Source organism: Musca domestica, unplaced genomic scaffold (assembly GCF_030504385.1).
Source record: "Musca domestica strain aabys unplaced genomic scaffold, Musca_domestica.polishedcontigs.V.1.1 4, whole genome shotgun sequence".
In the NCBI taxonomy this organism is placed as follows: domain Eukaryota; kingdom Metazoa; phylum Arthropoda; class Insecta; order Diptera; family Muscidae; genus Musca; species Musca domestica.
Genome location: NW_026712328.1, coordinates 26,825,207 through 26,837,860, shown reverse-complemented (window position 1 = coordinate 26,837,860; position 12,654 = coordinate 26,825,207). Strand labels below are relative to the sequence as shown.

The 12,654-nt window shown below is 35.6% G+C and overlaps 1 protein-coding gene across 11 annotated transcripts in view; it reads left to right on the top strand.

The window, feature by feature from the left end:
- LOC101898716 (mushroom body large-type Kenyon cell-specific protein 1) overlaps positions 1 to 12,654 on the top strand; it is a 387,162-nt gene that overhangs the window by 261,124 nt on the left and 113,384 nt on the right. The window lies entirely within an intron of this gene.

The window sequence follows — 12,654 nt, the reverse complement described above, 5'->3', positions numbered from 1 at the left end:
AGCTATATCCAAAGCTGAACCGATTTCGATAAAATTTGCCAAAGATATTTCTGACCTGTATTTGATATATTTATCTGAATATCGTTATTACGGAGTGCATATTACGGTTGTGGGTAACAAATATAACAAATCGAATGAACAGTATATATGAGAGCTATAGCTATATCTGAGCCGATCTTCACCAAATTTGACATACTAGCTTCTAGACTCAATTCGGTCGTAAGTGCCAAATTTCATCCCATTTGGGCAAATATTAGACGTTTGGTGCACAATAAAAGGTAAATCGGACGAAGTTATATATGGGAGCTATATCCAAATCTGAACCGATCTCGATAAAATTTATCAAAGGTATTTCTGAGCTGTATTTGATATATTTCCCCAAACATTGTTGTTACAGAGTGCATATTACGGCTGCGGAGGACAAAAGTAACAAATCGGATGAACAATATATATGGGAGCTATAGCTATATCTAAACCGATTTCGATCAAATTTAGCACACTTATTTTTAGGCCTAATTTGGTTGTATGTGCAAAATTCCATACTATTCGGGCTGATATTACACGTTTGATGTACAATAAAAGGCAAATCGGACGAAGATGTATATGAGAGCTATATCTAAATTTTGACCGATTATCTCCAATTTGAATAGGGTTTGTCCTTGGGCCAAACAAATGATCTGTGCAAAATTCATATGTTCATATGGATAGGGCAATAAATGCGAACTGTACTTTGTTTACAAAAATACATGGACAGACGGACGGACGGACTGACGTGCATAAATCGATTCAGAATGTGATTCTATGCAGATCATCAAAAGGAACTATGGGTCTATCTCGTTTTCTTTTGCCTGTTACAAACAAATGCACAAAAACATAATACCCTGACCACCTTGTGGTGTAGGGTATAAGAACTGAAATAAAGTGAAAGCCATATTTTTCCATATTTTTTTAATATTTTTGAATGAAAGCCAAAAATGTCGAAAATATCATCAAATTTTGTTCGAATTGGTAACCTTTGGCACGAATTATGGCCTTCAAAGAGCCAATGAAACTGTCACACGCTGTCCGAATATTGCTCTGCGGTATTTTGGCTCATTCCGGCGAAGCGCTCGCTTAAGGTGATCGACACTTTGGTATTTTTTAGTGCCAAACTTGCTTTCCAAAATACTCCAGACACAATTGTCCAATGGATTGGTATCCGTAAATTTTGGTGGCCATTGTGCGCTGGAAATGAAGCGAGGAACCTCATTTTGTAACCATTCTTGGGTGGCACGTGCTGAGTGCGATGGTGCTGAGTCTTGTTGGAATGTCCAAGGTCTGCGGCCAAAATGTTTGAGTTCCCAAGGCTTTAGTACACCCTTCAGAATATTTTCGCGATAATATTCGGAATTTATTCTGATGCCACGATCGATTAATACGAACGGAGAGCGACCATCGGCTGTTATGGCGGCTCACACCATCACCATGGCCGACGCTTGAGTTCTGGTGGCCAACTGAAGGTGCACATTTTCAGCAGACCACCTTGGCAAGTAAGACCTTTGTTTACAAACTGCTGGACAACCAATGTTTTCTCATCGGAGAAAATCAAATTCTGTAGTTCACCACTTTCGGCCAAACGAATCAACTCTTTAGCTTTCTTGAGTCTACTTTCTTGCACTTTATGGAATTTCAATGGCTCTACCCCGCGCTCATTTTTCAATATTTGCCGAATGGAATTTTGCGATATGTTTAGCTCACGAGCCATTTTTCGGCCACTGCGACGCTGGTTTCAATCAAATCGCTTCATTATTTTCGAACCATTTCTGCTGATGTTGCTGTTTTCTTCTGTCCACTTCCTTGACGTTGGGCTACGCTACCAGTATCACGATAACGAGCGATGGTACGAAACACAAAAGATTTATTCACATTTAAATGCTGGAGTGCTCTAACCATAGCCAATTTTGGTTTTCCAGCCAAATATAAAGAAATCACGCTGGAATTCCATCACGAATAACTTTTTTTTCTGGAAAGTTCTCACCAATGTACGCCTGTAAACAGTGTAATGAGCTGTCACTGGAATAATTTTTATAGCTATCGTACGAGTGGCTTAGAAATGACAGCAGTCTGATGTTGGATGCAGTTTTTTCATCTCACCCTGTATATATTTTTGGCCAATTTCACGCTATGTATGTCAAATTTCGGTTTTTTATGTATGTCAATAGTCGGTTTAGATTTGAATATAGCTCCCATATACATATTCGGCCGATTTCGTGTATTTGATGGACCAAACAGGATATGCATCCCCAAATTCAATGAAATCTAGAATGTGTGACGGAATTTGGTCTAAAAATATATTTTGTCAATTTATATGGAATTCGGTGCAGATTTGGATATTTTTTTATTGGGTAACACAGAAATACCGGGTTCAGCTAGTATAAATATATACCAGATAGTTATTTTCTTCCCCATTTATGTATGCATTTCACAGAATGAAGGGCTCAGTTAAGAAAAAATGAGGAGCAAAGAAACTGACTAGAAACTGCCCAAAAAGCTTCCAAAGTCAAATGAGCCTTGTCGACCTCAAACTATTTGCTAAAAATTTGTATGTATAACTTTTTTGTTTTTTTAATTTTCATCTGTATGAATATTTATTCAACAAATTACCTTGTTGGGGTTATTTTCACGCCATTTGTGTTAACTTATCTAGCCAAAAATTTATCTCTACCTCGTACCTTTATTTGACTAACAAACTATGGCGAATATTTGCTTGCCGTAATGCATAACGTTAGAGCTAGCTAGACACAAAAATAAAGCATTTTGCTAAATAAAATAATTAACACCCCGAAAAAAAAATCAAGTTCTTAACGCAAACACTCTTTCATACATGTGTGCATGTACATACAGAACCAACGAATATTTAATTAGCATCACAAACAGTTTTTGAAATTTCTTTACATTTTTATAATGACGTTTTGGGCAAGGAACTAGCAAAGAACCAACTGAGTCAGAGGCTGATAAGTCTTCAGCATACGAGTACACACAAAAACATAAAATCGTTATGAATTATGTGTACAATTTAAATAAGACGTTCTTATGGTTTGTACAGACATTAAAAATGCCTACTTATCTCTGTAAACTAGTTCCACACACCAAATAACAACTCTAGCACAAACAATCAAAGTTTATCTGAACTATTAACATTTTAGGTGATAACTGAATTAGTAACAGTGAATATAGCTATCAGCTACAAAAAACAAAATTTTGGTTCACAACGAAAATGAGAAACAAAAATTGTAATGAAAAAACTGAACTACATTTCTCAGAAATATTATACAGCCCTTCCATATGTCATACCCTTTTGCATTGAGTAGATCATCAAGCGATGGAAGCTATTTTATTTTCATCAATTCTATTGCTATACCTCAACATATTTGTCTCAGAAATCATTGAGTATGTATATATCGTATTATGTTTAAGGGATCCATAATCTCTTACCTTTTATTACCTTTTGAGATGCAGGCGGTTTCTATGGTTTTTCAGTACGCTCTTTGTGAATTTTTGGCCCGATTTACGATTTGCTCTAATTTTCAAATTATCCACACAAAGACACTAAATTTGCAGGGGTCTCCAGTTATTATATGCATAGTTTAATCATTAAACAAGTAAAAAATTTTAAGTTCGGACAGGCCGAACTTTGAATACCCTCAACCATTTGGAATAAATTTGGCAATTTAAAAAAAAAAATTAAATCCATTAAAAATTCTGTTAAAATCTTAAAAATACCGAATGTAGCCATTATATTAGGGTCTATACAACGACGTGGACCTGCGTAGGCAACTTTTGTCATAGGCCATTACAATATACAAATGCGAAACGTTAAAAAGGGTGAATAATGTAGCTAAAATAAATCAAAATACCTAATATTGTCAAAATACCTAATATATGGGGGCTATAGGAAGACGTGGACCTGCACAGACAATTTTTTGTCTTAGACTGTAGTATCCATTACGAACTTCAAGTACCAAATTTTAAACAATTCCGATGAATAATGTCGTTAAAATCATCAAAATACCGAATATCGAGAGGTACCGTTATATGGGGGCTATAGGAAGACGTGGACCTGCACAGACAATTTTCTGTGTTAGGCTGTAGTATCCATTACGAACTTCAAATACCAAATTTGAAAGAATTCCGATGAATATTGTCGCTGAAATCACCTAAATACCGAGAATAGGGAGGTACCATTATATGGGGGCTATGCCACAACGAGGACCTACATGGCCCATTTTCAATACCAAAAGTCCCGCAGCCATTATATACATTTGAGTAAAATTTTATTAACCTAATTCATTTCGTTGGGAAGCTTGAGTGATTCCACAGACAGGTAGACGTACGGACGGACGGACATCGCTAAATCGACATAGAATTTTAAGCTGATGTAGGTGTTACAAACGGAATGACAAAACTTGATATACCCTCTAAAGCTAAGATCTTGAAATTTTGGGTAAGGGCCACTGTTGGTGTGACGGTGACAGATAAAGCTGTTTTTTTTTTTTTTGGAAATTCGTGTTAGAGTTATACGAAAACTACTAAGGGGTACCTAATATGGTACACCTTGTATTTGACAAGTCTGAACTTTTCAAATGGGAATAATGGATGTACCAAAGGGTTTTTGGAAAAGTACGAAAGTACGAAAAGTACTAAAATGTACTACATTTGGTAACATTTCATATCATGTGAACGGCTATAATTTTGGAATAGGAATTGAGAAGTGGGGTCGTTGTAAGGAGGTAGATTTGGAAGTGTGTACTCATGTAGACGAGAAGTGCTAAACGGTACTAAATTAGGCACAATTTGAATTTGGGTGAACCGACAGAGCTGGAATGCTGAAATTTGGAAATATGATAATTATTTCATTTTAAGATTGGGTGTGTGGGACGTTTTTGAAATTTATACTAAATAGTACAAAATTTGGTACTAGTTAAATTTTGGGTGAACAGGTGGAGTTGGAATCCTGAAATTTATGAAAAAGTGTACTTGATTTGGGGGATCCAATTTTGTACTGTCGGAGTGTAGGATTGGGGTATGTAGGTAGTTTTGGATATCGGTACTTATATGTACTAAAATGTACTGAATTCAAGAAGGGTGGAATCCTAAAATTTCGAATTGGCTTCACTGTGGGAGTTTAGGATTGGGATATGTAGGAAGCTTCGGAAATTCGTACTTATGTGTACTAAATGTAGTACAAATTGGAATCGTGATGAACCGACGGAGCTGGAATTCTGAAATTTGGTATGAGAATCACTGATGGAGTGCAGGATAGATGTGAAAAAGGATTTTTGGCAATTTGAACTTTAAGGTTACGAAATATTCTAAAAAGGACGAACGGATTGAACTAAAAACTTAGAATTCGGTATGAGAATCAAAGAAAGAAAAGAAATCAAGAGAATTGAAAAGAAAGTTCGGCACTAAGTGTGTGAAGTGTACTAGATGATACTAAATTTGGAACAGTTTGGATTAGTGTGAAAGGATAAGGTGACTTTTTGAAATTTGTATTGGGTTCCCTGTGGGTAGTAGGTTTGCGATAAAAAGATTGTTTTTGAAATGTGTGCTACAAATACACGAAAAGTACTTAATAGTACCATATAGTACTTAATAGTATCGTATTTGGTGAACAGATAGTGCTTGACATTTGGTACCCAGGTCGCTGTTCGTGTGTAGCCTGGACATATGTGGTTTCCGAAATGTGTACTATAATTGTACGAAAAGTACTGAATGGTACCATATGTGGTATTGGGTGAAGGAATAGAGCTGAAATCCTGAAATGTGACATAGATGTTATGGTTGGTGTCTGTGATTAAGATATGGGGATTGTTTTTAAATGTGTACTAGAACTGTTTGAAGAGTACCAAGCGGTACTAAATTGTTATAAAAAAGTTGAATTTTCTAGATACATTTCCTACGAATTTGATGTCTCTTAAAGATATTCAGTATATCTACTGGCTTATTGGTACCACCAAAGTTTTAAGTTGATCAATGGTAGAGAGTTGTATTAGTTCTAGATTTTAATACTAAAAGCAGAATTTCAGGAGAAGATATGCGGAATTTCTTTATCAGAAGAAATCGTATTTTCAAATTTCAGTTACGCTATAGGTCATTTAACATTCTACCAAGCCTTATTACATATCATTGTTTACAATATTTTAGTGAGCAAAAAAAAAAAATGGTGGTAACCAATGAAAAACATGGAGTATATGTCTATGGATATTTATTCAAAAAATCGACAACAACAACAAAAAATACAAAAAAATTCACAAGCAACAAGAATACGAAGCAAACATTTAACTATTTTTTTTTTTTTTTGCTGCAAATTTCGTTGTTGTTGTTCTTCTTGCTAGCTGGCTAGCCTCTTGCAATTGGCTGTTAAATTCCACTCTATTTTCGCACTATACTCAAAACCTCATTGGATGGTTGGTATTTTTGTGCCAAGTAACTGCTCATAGCTTTGTTAAGTTCTTAATTGTTGTTGTTCTCGTCGATTTATTTAAGTTATTAGCCATGCTATGACAGATTTTAAAGTACAAATTTTTCAATTCAAAGATAGAAAGATAGATTTTGTAAACCAGGGCGAAGAGTGAAAAACGTTATATGAAGTTCAATTCCAAAATGTAATGCAATTCAACTTCATGATTACAGCTCCTGCAGTCCTTCAACAGAATTCCTTTAGCAATGCGAAATAGGAAATCTGCGAGTCCTTAAAATGGTGAGAATTTTGATTGTCTTTCAAATTATACTCTTTTAAAATCCACGATTGGTAATCTGAAAGTTATATTCTCTTTAAAGCACACAAAGTCCTTAGATTGATATGTTTTATATCCTCCACCATGGGAAGGAGGATGTGTTGAAGGGGAGATCGTAACACCTTGAAATATAAATTTAAGACCCTACAATTCCCTAATATTCATATTCTTGATCAGCATAAAATTCTAGTTTGGTTTATGGATGTGTACCTTTTAGTATGTGGAAATCACTCTAGCTTCCGAACGAAATTAAGTACGTTGATGATAATCCCCAAAAGCAGGATGGAAATTTAGATAGACCTTTCAAAAATAATATTTTACAAGTGCACGATTGGAACTCAAATAATTCCTCCAATCATAGTCCTTTGAAACCCAACAATTGAAACTTCTGATAGTCCTTCAAATCAAAATCTCTTAAAAATCCACAATTGAAACTCTGATAGTCTTATAAATGACATATGTATTTCTGATTGTCATCCAAAAAATATTTTAAAAATCTAATCTCTAAAAAATCCACAACTAAAACCCTGATAGTCTTATAAATGGCATATGTATTTCTGATTGTCATCCAAAAAATATTTTAAAAATCTACGATTACAAATCATATATTATTTCCACTGGTAATCCTTTAAAAACTCTTTAAAAGAAATCTTTAGTCTGGGGGACTACTACTATAGAGTAGCTGGACGTAGAAATCACTTCTGTAGAGTAGCTGGGCCAATAGGCTATAGCTGTTGAGTAGCTGACTTTACAGGCCAGTGTTTAAGAATAGCTCGTCTTAGACGCCACTGATCTTGGGTAGCTAATCTGAGAGACCACCAGACTAGAGTAGCTATAAAGAAGTCCTTGAAATAATATCCTTACAAAATTGTCGACCGAACCTCTGAGAGTTTTCAAATAATATCCTTTAAATGTCCTTTTTTAAATCCACTGTGGAAACCTTGACATATTCCGATTAAATCTCATATAATTCCCTAAATCGTTGGCCTTTAAAACCCCACAAATGAAACTTCAGATAGTCATTCAAACCATGGTACAATGAAGAGAAGGTAGGTCAACTTTGAAAAAATTGCAAGTATAGAGGTCTACCTGTTTGGCTTGTAATGTCAGAATTACTATCAAAACAATAAAAAAGCAAACAACTTGTTGCATTGATTTTGAATAAATAATTTAAAACCGCGAAAACTGAATGAATGGTCAAAATTTCTTTTCAATATCATGTTCTATATATCTTTTATGGTTTATTTCGCGACAAAAACTGTAAATTTTGTCGAGGCATTCTTTGCAATAAGCATTTTGAAAACACCCGAATTTGAATATTTTCTGAACATTTTTTTATCATTGAAAAGAAAACACACACATAAGCAAATGAAGTTGACATATTAAGCCAGAAAAATAAAAAAAAATTAAATCATATGGTAGTTCTGCCCTACCTTGAATTCATTGTACCATGATTCAAACCATAACCCTTAAAAACCCAAGGTGAGAATTTTCTAGAAAAAGTTATTCGTGATGGAATTCAAGCGTGATAGTCTGATTTCTTTATATTTGGCTTGAAAACCACAAGGGGCTATCGTTGGAGTACTCCAGCATTTAAATGTGAATAAATCGTTTGTGTCTCGTACCATCGCTCCTTACCTCGTTACCGGACGGAAGAAAATAGCATGGTTCGAAAAGTAAAGAAGCGACTTGATCGAAACCCGCGTCGCAGTGGCCGAAAAATGGCTCATGAGCTGAACATATCGCAATGTTCCATTCGGCAACTATTGAAAAATGAGCTCGGGGTAAATCCATTGAAATTCCAAAAAGTGCAAGAACTGACACCGCAACAGAAAGAAAATAAACTCAAAAGAGCTAAAAAATTGTTTCGCTTGGCCGAAAGTGGTGAACAGCCGAATTTGGTTTTCTCCGATGAGAAAACATTCGTTGACCAGTAATTTGTTAAAAAGAGATCGGCTGAAAATGTACACCTTCGGTTGGCCACCAGAACTCAGGCGCCGGCCATGGTGATTGTGTGGGCCGCCATAACAGCCGATGGTCGTTCTCTGCTCGTATTAATCGACCATGACATCAGAATAAATCCCGAATATTATTGCGAAAATATTCTGGGGGTGTATTAAAGGCTTGGGCACGCAAACATTTTGTCCGTAGACTATGAACATTCCAACAAGACTCAGCACCATCACACTCAGCATGCGCCAACCAAGAATGATTACAAAATGAGGTTCCTCGTTTCATTTCCAGCACACAATGGCCACCAAAATCTACGGATACCAATCCGTTGGACTATTGTGTCTGGAGTGTTTGGAAAGCAAGGTTGGCACTAAAAATATCAAAGTGTCGATCACCTCAAGCAAGCGCTTCGCCGGGAATGGCCCAAAATACCGCAGAGCAACATTCGGGCTGCGTGTGACGGTTTCATTGGCCGTTTGAAGGCCTTAATTTGTGCCAAAGGTGACCAATTCGAACAAATCTTAACTTATTCTAAAATTTGATGCTATTTCCGACATTTTTGCTTTCATTTAATAAAATTAAAAAACAAAAATGTAAAAATTATGGCGTTTGACTTTGTTGCAGTTTTTTTTTTTTTTATCTCATCCTGTATGTACAACTACGATTCAGGTGTGGAATATCGGATATTAGTGGACTCAATTTTTATTATTATTGAATCTTATATTTGTTCTCACGATATTCTCAAAAGATAAAGCGACTGAAAATCCCCACTTCTAAAAGATATTATTATAAATTTCTAAGATAACATATCGATGGATCAAAGATAATTATTTCGACACCTACTGTATTGCAGTGTTATTTAAATATTCAAAGCCAATCAATTCCTAACGAATAATTTTCAAAAATATTTGAGAATTTTTTGTATGCAAATTAGCCAATAATGCATACCAATTTTAAATTATTTTATATGTAAGGTTGTAGTTGTTGTTTATATCTTTATACTACTACTACTACTACTCGGGCTAATGACGAATAAGATTAATCGACCTGCTGTATTCGATTAATCTTATTTGGAATATAACAAAATGAAACGAATACCACTGACAGTTTTGACACTAAGCCGTACTAACGAACAAATAAATAATTATGTGGAAAATAACAGTCGGTGCAACAGGAAATGTTACGTATATAAGAATCAAGGTTTTCGTGAGTTTTAAAAGGTTTTAAAATTAAAAGAAATATATTCTTTAAATAAAAATTTCAAATCAATAATATATATAATAAATTGCAATGGAGAAAATGGAAGCATATGTAAAAATATAAAAAAACATTTAAACCATTTGAGTTGGAACAACAAACTTTCCATATCAAAAAAAACCACATTCCAAATTTCTTCCTTTTCATTCCCAAAATGTTGCCTTATTGCAATCTTTATCTATATGCGTTCTTTATTTTACTATATCAAATCAACCAAATTGATAAACCGCAGACTTTTCTAAGCCACTGTTAACCCTCAGATTTTTTTCTTAATTCATTTGTATTCTTATATCTAGTCACGAAATATTCCTTTTATTATAAAGAAATGTGAACAATGAACACAAACACAAACACAAACAGTACACACAAAAATATCAACTTGGGTTTGTCATCTACTATTTAAGCAGGCTAGCCTCATGTGCCGAAAAAACAGGGTGATCAATATTGTGGTCACCGCAAATGTGATTAAGATTGACAACTGTACTGCATATACAGGGTGAGATTAAAAAACTGCAATAAAGTCAAACGTCATAATTTTTATATATATTTTTTAATTTTATTGAATAAAAGAAAAATGTCGGAAATAGCATCAAATTTTAGAATAAGTTTAGATTTGTTCGATGTGGTCACCATTGGCGCAAATTATGGCCTTCAAACGGCCGATGAAACCGTCACACCCTGCCCGGATGTTACTCTGCGATATTGTGGCCCATTCCGGCGAAGCGTTTGCTTGAAGTGATCGACACTTTGGTATTTTTTAATGTCAACCTTGCTTTCCAAAATACTCCAGACACAATAGTCCAACGGATTGGTATCCGGAGATTTTGGTGGCCATTGTGCGCTGGAAATTATGCGAGGAAACTCATTTTGTATCCATTCTTGGGTGGCGCGTGCTGAGTGCGATGGTGTTGAGTCCTGTTGGAATGTCTAAGGTCTGCGGCTAAATGATTATGTGTCTGGTGTACTCTCCAGAATATTTTCGCGATTATATTCGGCATTTATTCTGATGCCACAGCCGATTAATACAAGCGGAGAGCGATCCTCAGTTTTTATGGCGGCCCACACAATCACTATGGCCGGAGCTTGAGTTCTGGTGGCCAACCGAAGGTGCACATTTTCAGCTGACCTCTTTGTCAAGAAAACACGATCTTATTGTTTGTTTACAAACTGCCGGACAACGAATGTTTTCTCTTCGGAGAAAACCAAATTCGGCAGTTCACCACTTTCGGCCAAGCGAAGCAACTTTTTAGCTCTTTTGAGTCCATTTTCTTTCTGTTGCGGTGTAAGTTCTTGCACTTTTTGGAATTTTAATGGCATTACTCCGATCTCATTTTTCAATATTTGCTGAATGGAATATTGCGATATGCTCAGCTCATGAGCCATTTGTAGGCCACTGCGACGGGGGTTTCGATCAAGTCGCTTCTTTACTTTTCGAACCATTTCTGCTGATGTTGCTGTTTTCTTCCTTCCAATTCCTTCACGTCGGGCTACGCTACCAGTATCACGGTAACGAGCGATGGTACGAGACACAAAAGATTTGTTCGCATTTAAACGCTGGGGTGCTCTAACGATAGCTTCTTGTGGTTTTCCAGCCAAATCTAAAGAAATCACACTATCACGCTTGAATTCCATCACGAATAACTTTTTTTCTGTAAAATTCTCACCAAAATGCTTTTGTACGCTTGTAAACAATATAATGAGCTGTCACTAGAATAATTTTAACAGCTGTCGAACGAGTGGCTTAGAAATGACAGCAGTCTGAAGTTGGTTGCAGTTTTTTTTTCATCTCACCCTGTATACCAATCTCCTACAAGGAAGCAATAAAGCAAAGGAATGCCTAATTAATTCCTTTCTATTAGACATTTATATTCAGGTTAATCAGCTTTGCTGGGTTAAAGGTCATTGCAACATCTCAGGCAATGAATTGGCAAGACATGGATACGAGTCAATTGATCTAGAGATTCCCACCCTTCTGCCACTTTTTTCCGAGTGAGATACATAAACATTACTCTAGGAAATTTCAACAAGAATAGCTAAATGGAAGGGGTTCAATTTTCCCCAAGAAAATTTAGCAAGACGAGGAGGAAACTGAGACGGTAAAGCACTTACATCGCCACTCTCCAATTCTTTTTGGTGTTAAAAGCAACCTCGCATCCTTTAACCTAACCTAGATGAACCACACTTTATATTTTAATTTGTAAATGTATTTGCCTAATGTATGGAGTTGGACAGGAGATCTTCTGCTTAGTAATCGGGCAAAAAATGTCATTGTCAAATAGTTGTTATGTCTTTATGTCTTGGTCTTGTTTTAACATGTGCAGGTCTTGAGAGGCAAGTACTTACCAAATTGCATCAAGAGCCAACAATAAGCTCAGAGGCACAGTCGTCAAAATTGAATTAGTGTTTAATGCAAAAGGCTGCGTTTTTGGTGACCAATACTGTACGAAAACTGCAAAGTCAATACTTGGGCGCCACTTAAAAAAAATCTGAAGATTAAATGGCATTTTTTCCTAACAAAAATAACACCAGACCAATACTGATTTTCTTTCAAATGAATAGTTTCAAATATGTTTTGGGTAGACCGGTGAAATAAGAAAATAGTCACATTGGGCGCCACTTGAGAATAATTTGTGATATAATAAATCACAAAACTAAATATGATTTT